This window comes from Pseudorasbora parva, chromosome 5 (assembly GCF_024679245.1).
Source record: "Pseudorasbora parva isolate DD20220531a chromosome 5, ASM2467924v1, whole genome shotgun sequence".
NCBI classification, from domain to species: Eukaryota; Metazoa; Chordata; class Actinopteri; order Cypriniformes; family Gobionidae; genus Pseudorasbora; species Pseudorasbora parva.
In genome coordinates this window covers 4,111,377-4,126,229 of record NC_090176.1, presented here as the reverse complement: position 1 = coordinate 4,126,229, position 14,853 = coordinate 4,111,377, and the positions used below count along the sequence as shown (strand labels likewise).

At 42.9% G+C, this 14,853-nt stretch overlaps 41 non-coding genes across 41 annotated transcripts; all 41 read right to left on the bottom strand.

Annotated features, from left to right (window-relative positions):
• Positions 1–418: 418 nt before the first annotated feature.
• On the bottom strand, positions 419–491 carry trnav-cac (transfer RNA valine (anticodon CAC)). The gene has a single exon. It is a non-coding gene; the product is annotated as a tRNA-Val (tRNA).
• Positions 492–614: 123 nt separating this feature from the next.
• Positions 615–687, bottom strand: trnav-aac (transfer RNA valine (anticodon AAC)). Its single transcript has one exon. It is a non-coding gene; the product is annotated as a tRNA-Val (tRNA).
• A 240-nt stretch (positions 688–927) lies between these two features.
• Positions 928–1,000, bottom strand: trnav-uac (transfer RNA valine (anticodon UAC)). Its single transcript has one exon. It is a non-coding gene; the product is annotated as a tRNA-Val (tRNA).
• Positions 1,001–1,232: 232 nt separating this feature from the next.
• Positions 1,233–1,305, bottom strand: trnav-cac (transfer RNA valine (anticodon CAC)). Its single transcript has one exon. It is a non-coding gene; the product is annotated as a tRNA-Val (tRNA).
• Positions 1,306–1,426: 121 nt separating this feature from the next.
• On the bottom strand, positions 1,427–1,499 carry trnav-gac (transfer RNA valine (anticodon GAC)). The gene has a single exon. It is a non-coding gene; the product is annotated as a tRNA-Val (tRNA).
• Positions 1,500–1,738: 239 nt separating this feature from the next.
• trnav-cac (transfer RNA valine (anticodon CAC)) lies at positions 1,739–1,811 on the bottom strand. The gene has a single exon. It is a non-coding gene; the product is annotated as a tRNA-Val (tRNA).
• Positions 1,812–1,934: 123 nt separating this feature from the next.
• On the bottom strand, positions 1,935–2,007 carry trnav-aac (transfer RNA valine (anticodon AAC)). Its single transcript has one exon. It is a non-coding gene; the product is annotated as a tRNA-Val (tRNA).
• Positions 2,008–2,247: 240 nt separating this feature from the next.
• trnav-uac (transfer RNA valine (anticodon UAC)) lies at positions 2,248–2,320 on the bottom strand. The gene has a single exon. It is a non-coding gene; the product is annotated as a tRNA-Val (tRNA).
• Positions 2,321–2,552: 232 nt separating this feature from the next.
• Positions 2,553–2,625, bottom strand: trnav-cac (transfer RNA valine (anticodon CAC)). The gene has a single exon. It is a non-coding gene; the product is annotated as a tRNA-Val (tRNA).
• A 121-nt stretch (positions 2,626–2,746) lies between these two features.
• Positions 2,747–2,819, bottom strand: trnav-aac (transfer RNA valine (anticodon AAC)). Its single transcript has one exon. It is a non-coding gene; the product is annotated as a tRNA-Val (tRNA).
• A 240-nt stretch (positions 2,820–3,059) lies between these two features.
• Positions 3,060–3,132, bottom strand: trnav-uac (transfer RNA valine (anticodon UAC)). The gene has a single exon. It is a non-coding gene; the product is annotated as a tRNA-Val (tRNA).
• Positions 3,133–3,364: 232 nt separating this feature from the next.
• Positions 3,365–3,437, bottom strand: trnav-cac (transfer RNA valine (anticodon CAC)). The gene has a single exon. It is a non-coding gene; the product is annotated as a tRNA-Val (tRNA).
• Positions 3,438–3,558: 121 nt separating this feature from the next.
• trnav-aac (transfer RNA valine (anticodon AAC)) lies at positions 3,559–3,631 on the bottom strand. The gene has a single exon. It is a non-coding gene; the product is annotated as a tRNA-Val (tRNA).
• A 240-nt stretch (positions 3,632–3,871) lies between these two features.
• On the bottom strand, positions 3,872–3,944 carry trnav-uac (transfer RNA valine (anticodon UAC)). Its single transcript has one exon. It is a non-coding gene; the product is annotated as a tRNA-Val (tRNA).
• Positions 3,945–4,176: 232 nt separating this feature from the next.
• trnav-cac (transfer RNA valine (anticodon CAC)) lies at positions 4,177–4,249 on the bottom strand. The gene has a single exon. It is a non-coding gene; the product is annotated as a tRNA-Val (tRNA).
• Positions 4,250–4,370: 121 nt separating this feature from the next.
• Positions 4,371–4,443, bottom strand: trnav-aac (transfer RNA valine (anticodon AAC)). Its single transcript has one exon. It is a non-coding gene; the product is annotated as a tRNA-Val (tRNA).
• Positions 4,444–4,682: 239 nt separating this feature from the next.
• trnav-cac (transfer RNA valine (anticodon CAC)) lies at positions 4,683–4,755 on the bottom strand. Its single transcript has one exon. It is a non-coding gene; the product is annotated as a tRNA-Val (tRNA).
• Positions 4,756–4,878: 123 nt separating this feature from the next.
• On the bottom strand, positions 4,879–4,951 carry trnai-aau (transfer RNA isoleucine (anticodon AAU)). The gene has a single exon. It is a non-coding gene; the product is annotated as a tRNA-Ile (tRNA).
• A 240-nt stretch (positions 4,952–5,191) lies between these two features.
• On the bottom strand, positions 5,192–5,264 carry trnav-uac (transfer RNA valine (anticodon UAC)). The gene has a single exon. It is a non-coding gene; the product is annotated as a tRNA-Val (tRNA).
• Positions 5,265–5,690: 426 nt separating this feature from the next.
• On the bottom strand, positions 5,691–5,763 carry trnav-aac (transfer RNA valine (anticodon AAC)). Its single transcript has one exon. It is a non-coding gene; the product is annotated as a tRNA-Val (tRNA).
• A 435-nt stretch (positions 5,764–6,198) lies between these two features.
• On the bottom strand, positions 6,199–6,271 carry trnav-aac (transfer RNA valine (anticodon AAC)). The gene has a single exon. It is a non-coding gene; the product is annotated as a tRNA-Val (tRNA).
• Positions 6,272–6,511: 240 nt separating this feature from the next.
• On the bottom strand, positions 6,512–6,584 carry trnav-uac (transfer RNA valine (anticodon UAC)). Its single transcript has one exon. It is a non-coding gene; the product is annotated as a tRNA-Val (tRNA).
• A 738-nt stretch (positions 6,585–7,322) lies between these two features.
• Positions 7,323–7,395, bottom strand: trnav-cac (transfer RNA valine (anticodon CAC)). The gene has a single exon. It is a non-coding gene; the product is annotated as a tRNA-Val (tRNA).
• A 436-nt stretch (positions 7,396–7,831) lies between these two features.
• On the bottom strand, positions 7,832–7,904 carry trnav-uac (transfer RNA valine (anticodon UAC)). The gene has a single exon. It is a non-coding gene; the product is annotated as a tRNA-Val (tRNA).
• Positions 7,905–8,136: 232 nt separating this feature from the next.
• trnav-cac (transfer RNA valine (anticodon CAC)) lies at positions 8,137–8,209 on the bottom strand. Its single transcript has one exon. It is a non-coding gene; the product is annotated as a tRNA-Val (tRNA).
• A 121-nt stretch (positions 8,210–8,330) lies between these two features.
• trnav-aac (transfer RNA valine (anticodon AAC)) lies at positions 8,331–8,403 on the bottom strand. Its single transcript has one exon. It is a non-coding gene; the product is annotated as a tRNA-Val (tRNA).
• Positions 8,404–8,643: 240 nt separating this feature from the next.
• trnav-uac (transfer RNA valine (anticodon UAC)) lies at positions 8,644–8,716 on the bottom strand. Its single transcript has one exon. It is a non-coding gene; the product is annotated as a tRNA-Val (tRNA).
• Positions 8,717–8,948: 232 nt separating this feature from the next.
• On the bottom strand, positions 8,949–9,021 carry trnav-cac (transfer RNA valine (anticodon CAC)). The gene has a single exon. It is a non-coding gene; the product is annotated as a tRNA-Val (tRNA).
• A 121-nt stretch (positions 9,022–9,142) lies between these two features.
• Positions 9,143–9,215, bottom strand: trnav-aac (transfer RNA valine (anticodon AAC)). Its single transcript has one exon. It is a non-coding gene; the product is annotated as a tRNA-Val (tRNA).
• A 240-nt stretch (positions 9,216–9,455) lies between these two features.
• On the bottom strand, positions 9,456–9,528 carry trnav-uac (transfer RNA valine (anticodon UAC)). The gene has a single exon. It is a non-coding gene; the product is annotated as a tRNA-Val (tRNA).
• Positions 9,529–9,954: 426 nt separating this feature from the next.
• Positions 9,955–10,027, bottom strand: trnav-aac (transfer RNA valine (anticodon AAC)). The gene has a single exon. It is a non-coding gene; the product is annotated as a tRNA-Val (tRNA).
• Positions 10,028–10,267: 240 nt separating this feature from the next.
• On the bottom strand, positions 10,268–10,340 carry trnav-uac (transfer RNA valine (anticodon UAC)). The gene has a single exon. It is a non-coding gene; the product is annotated as a tRNA-Val (tRNA).
• Positions 10,341–10,766: 426 nt separating this feature from the next.
• Positions 10,767–10,839, bottom strand: trnav-aac (transfer RNA valine (anticodon AAC)). The gene has a single exon. It is a non-coding gene; the product is annotated as a tRNA-Val (tRNA).
• Positions 10,840–11,079: 240 nt separating this feature from the next.
• On the bottom strand, positions 11,080–11,152 carry trnav-uac (transfer RNA valine (anticodon UAC)). Its single transcript has one exon. It is a non-coding gene; the product is annotated as a tRNA-Val (tRNA).
• Positions 11,153–11,578: 426 nt separating this feature from the next.
• trnav-aac (transfer RNA valine (anticodon AAC)) lies at positions 11,579–11,651 on the bottom strand. The gene has a single exon. It is a non-coding gene; the product is annotated as a tRNA-Val (tRNA).
• A 748-nt stretch (positions 11,652–12,399) lies between these two features.
• On the bottom strand, positions 12,400–12,472 carry trnav-uac (transfer RNA valine (anticodon UAC)). Its single transcript has one exon. It is a non-coding gene; the product is annotated as a tRNA-Val (tRNA).
• Positions 12,473–12,898: 426 nt separating this feature from the next.
• Positions 12,899–12,971, bottom strand: trnav-aac (transfer RNA valine (anticodon AAC)). Its single transcript has one exon. It is a non-coding gene; the product is annotated as a tRNA-Val (tRNA).
• Positions 12,972–13,406: 435 nt separating this feature from the next.
• On the bottom strand, positions 13,407–13,479 carry trnav-aac (transfer RNA valine (anticodon AAC)). Its single transcript has one exon. It is a non-coding gene; the product is annotated as a tRNA-Val (tRNA).
• Positions 13,480–13,719: 240 nt separating this feature from the next.
• trnav-uac (transfer RNA valine (anticodon UAC)) lies at positions 13,720–13,792 on the bottom strand. Its single transcript has one exon. It is a non-coding gene; the product is annotated as a tRNA-Val (tRNA).
• A 426-nt stretch (positions 13,793–14,218) lies between these two features.
• Positions 14,219–14,291, bottom strand: trnav-aac (transfer RNA valine (anticodon AAC)). Its single transcript has one exon. It is a non-coding gene; the product is annotated as a tRNA-Val (tRNA).
• A 435-nt stretch (positions 14,292–14,726) lies between these two features.
• trnav-aac (transfer RNA valine (anticodon AAC)) lies at positions 14,727–14,799 on the bottom strand. The gene has a single exon. It is a non-coding gene; the product is annotated as a tRNA-Val (tRNA).
• Between the last annotated feature and the right edge of the window lie 54 nt (positions 14,800–14,853).

The window sequence follows — 14,853 nt, the reverse complement described above, 5'->3', positions numbered from 1 at the left end:
AGAAGAAAATCTTCAGACTCACAAATTAAAATGTGTATAACGTAAAAGGGAGATAGATACTCTTGGCGTTGCAAACAATTCATACTTTCTGTCAAAAGTTGATCGCTGTTTCTGCTCGGTTTCGAACCGAGGACCTTTTGCGTGTTAGGCGAACGTGATAACCACTACACTACAGAAACTTCACTTTGGGTTGAGTGGTCTTTTTCCAAGACAGGTTCATCCAATAATATGCACTGCAAGCAGAGTGTCAGTCTGTGTAGATTCCACAAACAACAGGACAGAGCTAATTCATCATGGCAGTCTGACTTGAGGTCCTTTGTATGATTGCCTCCAAATAGCTTGAAATTACAGCCTTTGTAGCATGGAAATCCACTAACCTGAGAGCCATTTCAGCACATATAGTAAAAATTACTCAAGATGTTTCCACCCAGTTTCGAACTGGGGACCTTTCGCGTGTGAGGCGAACGTGATAACCACTACACTATGGAAACCTGTTTTGAGGTAGCATAAGGAAGTCTTGCGAATCACGAATTTTAAAAAACGTATAATGTAAAAGAGAGCTAAATACTCTTAGCGTCGCAAACAATCTATACTTTCTGTCAAAAGCTGACCGCTGTTTCTGCTCGGTTTCGAACCGAGGACCTTTCGCGTGTTAGGCGAACGTGATAACCACTACACTACAGAAACCTCATGGTGAGCTTAATTGCCTTTTTCCAAGACAGGTTCATCCCATAATCTGCCCTGCAATCAGAGTGTTGGTCTGTGTAAATTCCACAAGCAACAGGAAAGTGCTCATTGGGCTTGGTAGTCTGTCTTGAGATCCTTAGCACGATTGCCTTCAACTAGCTTGAAATTGGAGCCTTTGTAGTGTGGAAATGCGCTTGCCGGAGATCCATTTCAGCATGTTTAGTTAAAAAACACTCAATTTGTTTCTGCCCAGTTTTGAACTGGGGACCTTTCGCGTGTAAAGCGAACGTGATAACCACTACACTAGAGAAACCTCACAGTGAGTTTAGTGGCCTTTTTCCAAGACAGGTTCATCCCATAATCTGCACCGCAAGCAGAGTGTCAGTCTGTGTAGATTCCACAAACAACAGAACAGAGATAATTCACCATTGGAGTCTGGCTTGAGATCCTTAGTATGATTGCCTTCAAATAGCTTTTAGCCTTTGTAGCTGGATATCCACTTACCTTAGAGCCATTTCAGCACATATAGTAAAAATTGCTCAAGTTGTTTCCACCCAGTTTCGAACTGGGGACCTTTCGCGTGTGAGGCGAACGTGATAACCACTACACTATGGAAACCTGTCTTCAGGAAGCAGAAGAAAATCTTCAGACTCACAAATTAAAATGTGTATAATGTAAAAGGGAGATAGATACTCTTGGCGTTGCAAACAATTCATACTTTCTGTCAAAAGTTGGTCGCTGTTTCTGCTCGGTTTCGAACCGAGGACCTTTCGCGTGTCAGGCGAACGTGATAACCACTACACTACAGAAACTTCACTTTGGGTTGAGTGGTCTTTTTCCAACACAGGTTCATCCAATAATATGCACTGCAAGCAGAGTGTCAGTCTGTGTAGATTCCACAAACAACAGGACAGAGCTAATTCATCATGGTAGTCTGACTTGAGGTCCTTAGTATGATTGCCTCCAAATAGCTTGAAATTACAGCCTTTGTAGCATGGAAATCCACTAACCTGAGAGCCATTTCAGCACATATAGTAAAAATTACTCAAGATGTTTCCACCCAGTTTCGAACTGGGGACCTTTCGCGTGTGAGGCGAACGTGATAACCACTACACTATGGAAACCTGTCTTGAGGTAGCATAAGGAAGTCTTGCGAATCACGAATTTTAAAAAACATATAATGTAAAAGAGAGCTAAATACTCTTAGCGTCGCAAACAATCTATACTTTCTGTCAAAAGCTGACCGCTGTTTCTGCTCGGTTTCGAACCGAGGACCTTTCGCGTGTTAGGCGAACGTGATAACCACTACACTACAGAAACCTCATGGTGAGCTTAACTGCCTTTTTCCAAGACAGGTTCATCCCATAATCTGCCCTGCAATCAGAGTGTTGGTCTGTGTAAATTCCACAAGCAACAGGAAAGTGCTCATTGGGCTTGGTAGTCTGTCTTGAGATCCTTAGCACGATTGCCTTCAACTAGCTTGAAATTGGAGCCTTTGTAGTGTGGAAATGCGCTTGCCGGAGATCCATTTCAGCATGTTTAGTTAAAAAACACTCAATTTGTTTCTGCCCAGTTTCGAACTGGGGACCTTTCGCGTGTAAAGCGAACGTGATAACCACTACACTACAGAAACCTCACAGTGAGTTTAGTGGCCTTTTTCCAAGACAGGTTAATCCCATAATCTGCACCGCAAGCAGAGTGTCAGTCTGTGTAGATTCCACAAACAACAGAACAGAGATAATTCACCATTGGAGTCTGGCTTGAGATCCTTAGTATGATTGCCTTCAAATAGCTTTTAGCCTTTGTAGCTGGATATCCACTTACCTTAGAGCCATTTCAGCACATATAGTAAAAATTGCTCAAGTTGTTTCCACCCAGTTTCGAACTGGGGACCTTTCGCGTGTGAGGCGAACGTGATAACCACTACACTATGGAAACCTGTCTTCAGGAAGCAGAAGAAAATCTTCAGACTCACAAATTAAAATGTGTATAATGTAAAAGGGAGATAGATACTCTTGGCGTTGCAAACAATTCATACTTTCTGTCAAAAGTTGGTCGCTGTTTCTGCTCGGTTTCGAACCGAGGACCTTTCGCGTGTTAGGCGAACGTGATAACCACTACACTACAGAAACCTCATGGTGAGCTTAATTGCCTTTTTCCAAGACAGGTTCATCCCATAATCTGCCCTGCAATCAGAGTGTTGGTCTGTGTAAATTCCACAAGCAACAGGAAAGTGCTCATTGGGCTTGGTAGTCTGTCTTGAGATCCTTAGCACGATTGCCTTCAACTAGCTTGAAATTGGAGCCTTTGTAGTGTGGAAATGCGCTTGCCGGAGATCCATTTCAGCATGTTTAGTTAAAAAACACTCAATTTGTTTCTGCCCAGTTTCGAACTGGGGACCTTTCGCATGTAAAGCGAACGTGATAACCACTACACTAGAGAAACCTCACAGTGAGTTTAGTGGCCTTTTTCCAAGACAGGTTCATCCCATAATCTGCACCGCAAGCAGAGTGTCAGTCTGTGTAGATTCCACAAACAACAGAACAGAGATAATTCACCATTGGAGTCTGGCTTGAGATCCTTAGTATGATTGCCTTCAAATAGCTTTTAGCCTTTGTAGCTGGATATCCACTTACCTTAGAGCCATTTCAGCACATATAGTAAAAATTGCTCAAGTTGTTTCCACCCAGTTTCGAACTGGGGACCTTTCGCGTGTGAGGCGAACGTGATAACCACTACACTATGGAAACCTGTCTTCAGGAAGCAGAAGAAAATCTTCAGACTCACAAATTAAAATGTGTATAATGTAAAAGGGAGATAGATACTCTTGGCGTTGCAAACAATTCATACTTTCTGTCAAAAGTTGGTCGCTGTTTCTGCTCGGTTTCGAACCGAGGACCTTTCGCGTGTTAGGCGAACGTGATAACCACTACACTACAGAAACCTCATGGTGAGCTTAATTGCCTTTTTCCAAGACAGGTTCATCCCATAATCTGCCCTGCAATCAGAGTGTTGGTCTGTGTAAATTCCACAAGCAACAGGAAAGTGCTCATTGGGCTTGGTAGTCTGTCTTGAGATCCTTAGCACGATTGCCTTCAACTAGCTTGAAATTGGAGCCTTTGTAGTGTGGAAATGCGCTTGCCGGAGATCCATTTCAGCATGTTTAGTTAAAAAACACTCAATTTGTTTCTGCCCAGTTTCGAACTGGGGACCTTTCGCGTGTAAAGCGAACGTGATAACCACTACACTAGAGAAACCTCACAGTGAGTTTAGTGGCCTTTTTCCAAGACAGGTTCATCCCATAATCTGCACCGCAAGCAGAGTGTCAGTCTGTGTAGATTCCACAAACAACAGAACAGAGATAATTCACCATTGGAGTCTGGCTTGAGATCCTTAGTATGATTGCCTTAAAATAGCTTTTAGCCTTTGTAGCTGGATATCCACTTACCTTAGAGCCATTTCAGCACATATAGTAAAAATTGCTCAAGTTGTTTCCACCCAGTTTCGAACTGGGGACCTTTCGCGTGTGAGGCGAACGTGATAACCACTACACTATGGAAACCTGTCTTCAGGAAGCAGAAGAAAATCTTCAGACTCACAAATTAAAATGTGTATAATGTAAAAGGGAGATAGATACTCTTGGCGTTGCAAACAATTCATACTTTCTGTCAAAAGTTGGTCGTTGTTTCTGCTCGGTTTCGAACCGAGGACCTTTCGCGTGTTAGGCGAACGTGATAACCACTACACTACAGAAACTTCACTTTGGGTTGAGTGGTCTTTTTCCAAGACAGGTTCATCCAATAATATGCACTGCAAGCAGAGTGTCAGTCTGTGTAGATTCCACAAACAACAGGACAGAGCTAATTCATCATGGTAGTCTGACTTGAGGTCCTTAGTATGATTGCCTCCAAATAGCTTGAAATTATAGCCTTTGTAGCATGGAAATCCACTAACCTGAGAGCCATTTCAGCACATATAGTAAAAATTACTCAAGATGTTTCCACCCAGTTTCGAACTGGGGACCTTTCGCGTGTGAGGCGAACGTGATAACCACTACACTATGGAAACCTGTCTTGAGGTAGCATAAGGAAGTCTTGCGAATCACGAATTTTAAAAAACGTATAATGTAAAAGAGAGCTAAATACTCTTAGCGTCGCAAACAATCTATACTTTCTGTCAAAAGCTGACCGCTGTTTCTGCTCGGTTTCGAACCGAGGACCTTTCGCGTATTAGGCGAACGTGATAACCACTACACTACAGAAACCTCATGGTGAGCTTAATTGCCTTTTTCCAAGACAGGTTCATCCCATAATCTGCCCTGCAATCAGAGTGTTGGTCTGTGTAAATTCCACAAGCAACAGGAAAGTGCTCATTGGGCTTGGTAGTCTGTCTTGAGATCCTTAGCACGATTGCCTTCAACTAGCTTGAAATTGGAGCCTTTGTAGTGTGGAAATGCGCTTGCCGGAGATCCATTTCAGCATGTTTAGTTAAAAAACACTCAATTTGTTTCTGCCCAGTTTCGAACTGGGGACCTTTCGCGTGTAAAGCGAACGTGATAACCACTACACTACAGAAACCTCACAGTGAGTTTAGTGGCCTTTTTCCAAGACAGGTTCATCCCATAATCTGCACCGCACGCAGAGTGTCAGTCTGTGTAGATTCCACAAACAACAGAACAGAGATAATTCACCATTGGAGTCTGGCTTGAGATCCTTAGTATGATTGCCTTCAAATAGCTTTTAGCCTTTGTAGCTGGATATCCACTTACCTTAGAGCCATTTCAGCACATATAGTAAAAATTGCTCAAGTTGTTTCCACCCAGTTTCGAACTGGGGACCTTTCGCGTGTGACGCGAACATGATAACCACTACACTATGGAAACCTGTCTTCAGGAAGCAGAAGAAAATCTTCAGACTCACAAATTAAAATGTGTATAATGTAAAAGGGAGATAGATACTCTTGGCGTTGCAAACAATTCATACTTTCTGTCAAAAGTTGGTCGCTGTTTCTGCTCGGTTTCGAACCGAGGACCTTTCGCGTGTTAGGCGAACGTGATAACCACTACACTACAGAAACTTCACTTTGGGTTGAGTGGTCTTTTTCCAAGACAGGTTCATCCAATAATATGCACTGCAAGCAGAGTGTCAGTCTGTGTAGATTCCACAAACAACAGGACAGAGCTAATTCATCATGGTAGTCTGACTTGAGGTCCTTAGTATGATTGCCTCCAAATAGCTTGAAATTATAGCCTTTGTAGCATGGAAATCCACTAACCTGAGAGCCATTTCAGCACATATAGTAAAAATTACTCAAGATGTTTCCACCCAGTTTCGAACTGAGGACCTTTCGCGTGTGTGTCGAACGTGATAACCACTACACTATGGAAACCTGTCTTGAAGTAGCATAAGGAAGTCTTGCGAATCACGAATTTTAAAAAACGTATAATGTAAAAGAGAGCTAAATACTCTTAGCGTCGCAAACAATCTATACTTTCTGTCAAAAGCTGACCGCTGTTTCTGCTCGGTTTCGAACCGAGGACCTTTCGCGTGTTAGGCGAACGTGATAACCACTACACTACAGAAACCTCATGGTGAGCTTAATTGCCTTTTTCCAAGACAGGTTCATCCCATAATCTGCCCTGCAATCAGAGTGTTGGTCTGTGTAAATTCCACAAGCAACAGGAAAGTGCTCATTGGGCTTGGTAGTCTGTCTTGAGATCCTTAGCACGATTGCCTTCAACTAGCTTGAAATTGGAGCCTTTGTAGTGTGGAAATGCGCTTGCCGGAGATCCATTTCAGCATGTTTAGTTAAAAAACACTCAATTTGTTTCTGCCCAGTTTCGAACTGGGGACCTTTCGCATGTAAAGCGAACGTGATAACCACTACACTACAGAAACCTCACAGTGAGTTTAGTGGCCTTTTTCCAAGACAGGTTCATCCCATAATCTGCACCGCAAGCAGAGTGTCAGTCTGTGTAGATTCCACAAACAACAGAACAGAGATAATTCACCATTGGAGTCTGGCTTGAGATCCTTAGTATGATTGCCTTCAAATAGCTTTTAGCCTTTGTAGCTGGATATCCACTTACCTTAGAGCCATTTCAGCACATATAGTAAAAAATCCTCAAGTTGTTTCCACCCAGTTTAGAACTGGGGACCTTTCGCGTGTGAGGCGAACGTGATAACCACTACACTATGGAAACCTGTCTTCAGGAAGCAGAAGAAAATCTTCAGACTCACAAATTAAAATGTGTATAATGTAAAAGGGAGATAGATACTCTTGGCGTTGCAAACAATTCATACTTTCTGTCAAAAGTTGGTCGCTGTTTCTGCTCGGTTTCGAACCGAGGACATTTCGCGTGTTAGGCGAACGTGATAACCACTACACTACAGAAACTTCACTTTGGGTTGAGTGGTCTTTTTCCAAGACAGGTTCATCCAATAATATGCACTGCAAGCAGAGTGTCAGTCTGTGTAGATTCCACAAACAACAGGACAGAGCTAATTCATCATGGTAGTCTGACTTGAGGTCCTTAGTATGATTGCCTCCAAATAGCTTGAAATTACAGACTTTGTAGCATGGAAATCCACTAACCTGAGAGCCATTTCAGCACATATAGTAAAAATTACTCAAGATGTTTCCACCCAGTTTCGAACTGGGGACCTTTCGCGTGTGAGGCGAACGTGATAACCACTACACTATGGAAACCTGTCTTGAGGTAGCATAAGGAAGTTTTGCGAATCACGAATTTTAAAAAACGTATAATGTAAAAGAGAGCTAAATAATCTTAGCGTCGCAAACAATCTATACTTTCAGTCAAAAGCTGACCGCTGTTTCTGCTCGGTTTCGAAACGAGGACCTTTCGCGTGTTAGGCGAACGTGATAACCACTACACTACAGAAACCTCATGGTGAGCTTAATTGCCTTTTTCCAAGACAGGTTCATCCCATAATCTGCCCTGCAATCAGAGTGTTGGTCTGTGTAAATTCCACAAGCAACAGGAAAGTGCTCATTGGGCTTGGTAGTCTGTCTTGAGATCCTTAGCACGATTGCCTTCAACTAGCTTGAAATTGGAGCCTTTGTAGTGTGGAAATGCGCTTGCCGGAGATCCATTTCAGCATGTTTAGTTAAAAAACACTCAATTTGTTTCTGCCCAGTTTCGAACTGGGGACCTTTCGCGTGTAAAGCGAACGTGATAACCACTACACTACAGAAACCTCACAGTGAGTTTAGTGGCCTTTTTCCAAGACAGGTTAATCCCATAATCTGCACCGCAAGCAGAGTGTCAGTCTGTGTAGATTCCACAAACAACAGAACAGAGATAATTCACCATTGGAGTCTGGCTTGAGATCCTTAGTATGATTGCCTTCAAATAGCTTTTAGCCTTTGTAGCTGGATATCCACTTACCTTAGAGCCATTTCAGCACATATAGTAAAAATTGCTCAAGTTGTTTCCACCCAGTTTCGAACTGGGGACCTTTCGCGTGTGAGGCGAACGTGATAACCACTACACTATGGAAACCTGTCATCAGGAAGCAGAAGAAAATCTTCAGACTCACAAATTAAAATGTGTATAATGTAAAAGGGAGATAGATACTCTTGGCGTTGCAAACAATTCATACTTTCTGTCAAAAGTTGGTCGCTGTTTCTGCTCGGTTTCGAACCGAGGACCTTTCGCGTGTTAGGCGAACGTGATAACCACTACACTACAGAAACCTCATGGTGAGCTTAATTGCCTTTTTCCAAGACAGGTTCATCCCATAATCTGCCCTGCAATCAGAGTGTTGGTCTGTGTAAATTCCACAAGCAACAGGAAAGTGCTCATTGGGCTTGGTAGTCTGTCTTGAGATCCTTAGCACGATTGCCTTCAACTAGCTTGAAATTGGAGCCTTTGTAGTGTGGAAATGCGCTTGCCGGAGATCCATTTCAGCATGTTTAGTTAAAAAACACTCAATTTGTTTCTGCCCAGTTTCGAACTGGGGACCTTTCGCATGTAAAGCGAACGTGATAACCACTACACTAGAGAAACCTCACAGTGAGTTTAGTGGCCTTTTTCCAAGACAGGTTCATCCCATAATCTGCACCGCAAGCAGAGTGTCAGTCTGTGTAGATTCCACAAACAACAGAACAGAGATAATTCACCATTGGAGTCTGGCTTGAGATCCTTAGTATGATTGCCTTCAAATAGCTTTTAGCCTTTGTAGCTGGATATCCACTTACCTTAGAGCCATTTCAGCACATATAGTAAAAATTGCTCAAGTTGTTTCCACCCAGTTTCGAACTGGGGACCTTTCGCGTGTGAGGCGAACGTGATAACCACTACACTATGGAAACCTGTCTTCAGGAAGCAGAAGAAAATCTTCAGACTCACAAATTAAAATGTGTATAATGTAAAAGGGAGATAGATACTCTTGGCGTTGCAAACAATTCATACTTTCTGTCAAAAGTTGGTCGCTGTTTCTGCTCGGTTTCGAACCGAGGACCTTTCGCGTGTTAGGCGAACGTGATAACCACTACACTACAGAAACCTCATGGTGAGCTTAATTGCCTTTTTCCAAGACAGGTTCATCCCATAATCTGCCCTGCAATCAGAGTGTTGGTCTGTGTAAATTCCACAAGCAACAGGAAAGTGCTCATTGGGCTTGGTAGTCTGTCTTGAGATCCTTAGCACGATTGCCTTCAACTAGCTTGAAATTGGAGCCTTTGTAGTGTGGAAATGCGCTTGCCGGAGATCCATTTCAGCATGTTTAGTTAAAAAACACTCAATTTGTTTCTGCCCAGTTTCGAACTGGGGACCTTTCGCGTGTAAAGCGAACGTGATAACCACTACACTACAGAAACCTCACAGTGAGTTTAGTGGCCTTTTTCCAAGACAGGTTAATCCCATAATCTGCACCGCAAGCAGAGTGTCAGTCTGTGTAGATTCCACAAACAACAGAACAGAGATAATTCACCATTGGAGTCTGGCTTGAGATCCTTAGTATGATTGCCTTCAAATAGCTTTTAGCCTTTGTAGCTGGATATCCACTTACCTTAGAGCCATTTCAGCACATATAGTAAAAATTGCTCAAGTTGTTTCCACCCAGTTTCGAACTGGGGACCTTTCGCGTGTGAGGCGAACGTGATAACCACTACACTATGGAAACCTGTCATCAGGAAGCAGAAGAAAATCTTCAGACTCACAAATTAAAATGTGTATAATGTAATAGGGAGATAGATACTCTTGGCGTTGCAAACAATTCATACTTTCTGTCAAAAGTTGGTCGCTGTTTCTGCTCGGTTTCGAACCGAGGACCTTTCGCGTGTTAGGCGAACGTGATAACCACTACACTACAGAAACCTCATGGTGAGCTTAATTGCCTTTTTCCAAGACAGGTTCATCCCATAATCTGCCCTGCAATCAGAGTGTTGGTCTGTGTAAATTCCACAAGCAACAGGAAAGTGCTCATTGGGCTTGGTAGTCTGTCTTGAGATCCTTAGCACGATTGCCTTCAACTAGCTTGAAATTGGAGCCTTTGTAGTGTGGAAATGCGCTTGCCGGAGATCCATTTCAGCATGTTTAGTTAAAAAACACTCAATTTGTTTCTGCCCAGTTTCGAACTGGGGACCTTTCGCATGTAAAGCGAACGTGATAACCACTACACTAGAGAAACCTCACAGTGAGTTTAGTGGCCTTTTTCCAAGACAGGTTCATCCCATAATCTGCACCGCAAGCAGAGTGTCAGTCTGTGTAGATTCCACAAACAACAGAACAGAGATAATTCACCATTGGAGTCTGGCTTGAGATCCTTAGTATGATTGCCTTCAAATAGCTTTTAGCCTTTGTAGCTGGATATCCACTTACCTTAGAGCCATTTCAGCACATATAGTAAAAATTGCTCAAGTTGTTTCCACCCAGTTTCGAACTGGGGACCTTTCGCGTGTGAGGCGAACGTGATAACCACTACACTATGGAAACCTGTCTTCAGGAAGCAGAAGAAAATCTTCAGACTCACAAATTAAAATGTGTATAATGTAAAAGGGAGATAGATACTCTTGGCGTTGCAAACAATTCATACTTTCTGTCAAAAGTTGGTCGCTGTTTCTGCTCGGTTTCGAACCGAGGACCTTTCGCGTGTTAGGCGAACGTGATAACCACTACACTACAGAAACCTCATGGTGAGCTTAATTGCCTTTTTCCAAGACAGGTTCATCCCATAATCTGCCCTGCAATCAGAGTGTTGGTCTGTGTAAATTCCACAAGCAACAGGAAAGTGCTCATTGGGCTTGGTAGTCTGTCTTGAGATCCTTAGCACGATTGCCTTCAACTAGCTTGAAATTGGAGCCTTTGTAGTGTGGAAATGCGCTTGCCGGAGATCCATTTCAGCATGTTTAGTTAAAAAACACTCAATTTGTTTCTGCCCAGTTTCGAACTGGGGACCTTTCGCGTGTAAAGCGAACGTGATAACCACTACACTAGAGAAACCTCACAGTGAGTTTAGTGGCCTTTTTCCAAGACAGGTTCATCCCATAATCTGCACCGCAAGCAGAGTGTCAGTCTGTGTAGATTCCACAAACAACAGAACAGAGATAATTCACCATTGGAGTCTGGCTTGAGATCCTTAGTATGATTGCCTTAAAATAGCTTTTAGCCTTTGTAGCTGGATATCCACTTACCTTAGAGCCATTTCAGCACATATAGTAAAAATTGCTCAAGTTGTTTCCACCCAGTTTCGAACTGGGGACCTTTCGCGTGTGAGGCGAACGTGATAACCACTACACTATGGAAACCTGTCTTCAGGAAGCAGAAGAAAATCTTCAGACTCACAAATTAAAATGTGTATAACGTAAAATGGAGATAGATACTCTTGGCGTTGCAAACAATTCATACTTTCTGTCAAAAGTTGGTCGCTGTTTCTGCTCGGTTTCGAACCGAGGACCTTTCGCGTGTTAGGCGAACGTGATAACCACTACACTACAGAAACTTCACTTTGGGTTGAGTGGTCTTTTTCCAAGACAGGTTCATCCAATAATATGCACTGCAAGCAGAGTGTCAGTCTGTGTAGATTCCACAAACAACAGGACAGAGCTAATTCATCATGGCAGTCTGACTTGAGGTCCTTTGTATGATTGCCTCCAAATAGCTTGAAATTACAGCCTTTGTAGCATGGAAATCCACTAACCTGAGAGCCATTTCAGCACATATAGTAAAAATTACTCAAGATGTTTCCACCCAGTTTCGAACTGGGGACCTTTCGCGTGTGAGGCGAACGTGATAACCACTACACTATGGAAACCTGTCTTGAGGTAGCATAAGGAAGTCTTGCGAATCACGAATTTTAAAAAACGTATAATGTAAAAGAGAGCTAAATACTCTTAGCGTCGCAAACAATCTATACTTTCTGTCAAAAGCTGACCGCTGTTTCTGCTCGGTTTCGAACCGAGGACCTTTCGCGTGTTAGGCAAACGTGATAACCACTACACTACAGAAACCTCATGGTGAGCTTAATTGCCTTTTTCCAAGACAGGTTCATCCCATAATCTGCCCTGCAATCAGAGTGTTGGTCTGTGTAAATTCCACAAGCAACAGGAAAGTGCTCATTGGGCTTGGTAGTCTGTCTTGAGATCCTTAGCACGATTGCCTTCAACTAGCTTGAAATTGGAGCCTTTGTAGTGTGGAAATGCGCTTGCCGGAGATCCATTTCAGCATGTTTAGTTAAAAAACACTCAATTTGTTTCTGCCCAGTTTCGAACTGGGGACCTTTCGCGTGTAAAGCGAACGTGATAACCACTACACTACAGAAACCTCACAGTGAGTTTAGTGGCCTTTTTCCAAGACAGGTTCATCCCATAATCTGCACCGCAAGCAGAGTGTCAGTCTGTGTAGATTCCACAAACAACAGAACAGAGATAATTCACCATTGGTGTCTGGCTTGAGATCCTTAGTATGATTGCCTTCAAATAGCTTTTAGCCTTTGTAGCTGGATATCCACTTACCTTAGAGCCATTTCAGCACATATAGTAAAAATTGCTCAAGTTGTTTCCACCCAGTTTCGAACTGGGGACCTTTCGCGTGTGAGGCGAACGTGATAACCACTACACTATGGAAACCTGTCTTCAGGAAGCAGAAGAAAATCTTCAGACTCACAAATTAAAATGTGTATAACGTAAAAGGGAGATAGATACTCTTGGCGTTGCAAACAATTCATACTTTCTGTCAAAAGTTGATCGCTGTTTCTGCTCGGTTTCGAACCGAGGACCTTTCGCGTGTTAGGCGAACGTGATAACCACTACACTACAGAAACTTCACTTTGGGTTGAGTGGTCATTTTCCAAGACAGGTTCATCCAATAATATGCACTGCAAGCAGAGTGTCAGTCTGTGTAGATTCCACAAACAACAGGACAGAGCTAATTCATCATGGCAGTCTGACTTGAGGTCCTTTGTATGATTGCCTCCAAATAGCTTGAAATTACAGCCTTTGTAGCATGGAAATCCACTAACCTGAGAGCCATTTCAGCACATATAGTAAAAATTACTCAAGATGTTTCCACCCAGTTTCGAACTGGGGACCTTTCGCGTGTGAGGCGAACGTGATAACCACTACACTATGGAAACCTGTCTTGAGGTAGAATAAGGAAGTCTTGCGAATCACGAATTTTAAAAAACGTATAATGTAAAAGAGAGCTAAATACTCTTAGCGTCGCAAACAATCTATACTTTCTGTCAAAAGCTGACCGCTGTTTCTGCTCGGTTTCGAACCGAGGACCTTTCGCGTGTTAGGCGAACGTGATAACCACTACACTACAGAAACCTCACGGTGAGCTTAATTGCCTTTTTCCAAGACAGGTTCATCCCATAATCTGCCCTGCAATCAGAGTGTTGGTCTGTGTAAATTCCACAAGCAACAGGAAAGTGCTCATTGGGCTTGGTAGTCTGTCTTGAGATCCTTAGCACGATTGCCTTCAACTAGCTTGAAATTGGAGCCTTTGTAGTGTGGAAATGCGCTTGCCGGAGATCCATTTCAGCATGTTTAGTTAAAAAACACTCAATTTGTTTCTGCCCAGTTTCGAACTGGGGACCTTTCGCGTGTAAAGCGAACGTGATAACCACTACACTACAGAAACCTCACAGTGAGTTTAGTGGCCTTTTTCCAAGACAGGTTCATCCCATAATCTGCACCGCAAGCAGAGTGTCAGTCTGTGTAGATTCCACAAACAACAGAACAGAGATAATTCACCATTGGAGTCTGGCTTGAGATCCTTAGTATGATTGCCTTCAAATAGCTTTTAGCCTTTGTAGCTGGATATCCACTTACCTTAGAGCCATTTCAGCACATATAGTAAAAATTGCTCAAGTTGTTTCCACCCAGTTTCGAACTGGGGACCTTTCGCGTGTGAGGCGAACGTGATAACCACTACACTATGGAAACCTGTCTTCAGGAAGCAGAAGAAAATCTTCAGACTCACAAATTAAAATGTGTATAACGTAAAAGGGAGATAGATACTCTTGGCGTTGCAAACAATTCATACTTTCTGTCAAAAGTTGATCGCTGTTTCTGCTCGGTTTCGAACCGAGGACCTTTCGCGTGTTAGGCGAACGTGATAACCACTACACTACAGAAACTTCACTTTGGGTTGAGTGGTCATTTTCCAAGACAGGTTCATCCAATAATATGCACTGCAAGCAGAGTGTCAGTCTGTGTAGATTCCACAAACAACAGGACAGAGCTAATTCATCATGGCAGTCTGACTTGAGGTCCTTTGTATGATTGCCTCCAAATAGCTTGAAATTACAGCCTTTGTAGCATGGAAATCCACTAACCTGAGAGCCATTTCAGCACATATAGTAAAAATTACTCAAGATGTTTCCACCCAGTTTCGAACTGGGGACCTTTCGCGTGTGAGGCGAACGTGATAACCACTACACTATGGAAACCTGTCTTGAGGTAGAATAAGGAAGTCTTGCGAATCACGAATTTTAAAAAACGTATAATGTAAAAGAGAGCTAAATACTCTTAGCGTCGCAAACAATCTATACTTTCTGTCAAAAGCTGACCGCTGTTTCTGCTCGGTTTCGAACCGAGGACCTTTCGCGTGTTAGGCGAACGTGATAACCACTACACTACAGAAACCTCACGGTGAGCTTAATTGCCTTTTTCCAAGACAGGTTCATCCCATAATCTGCC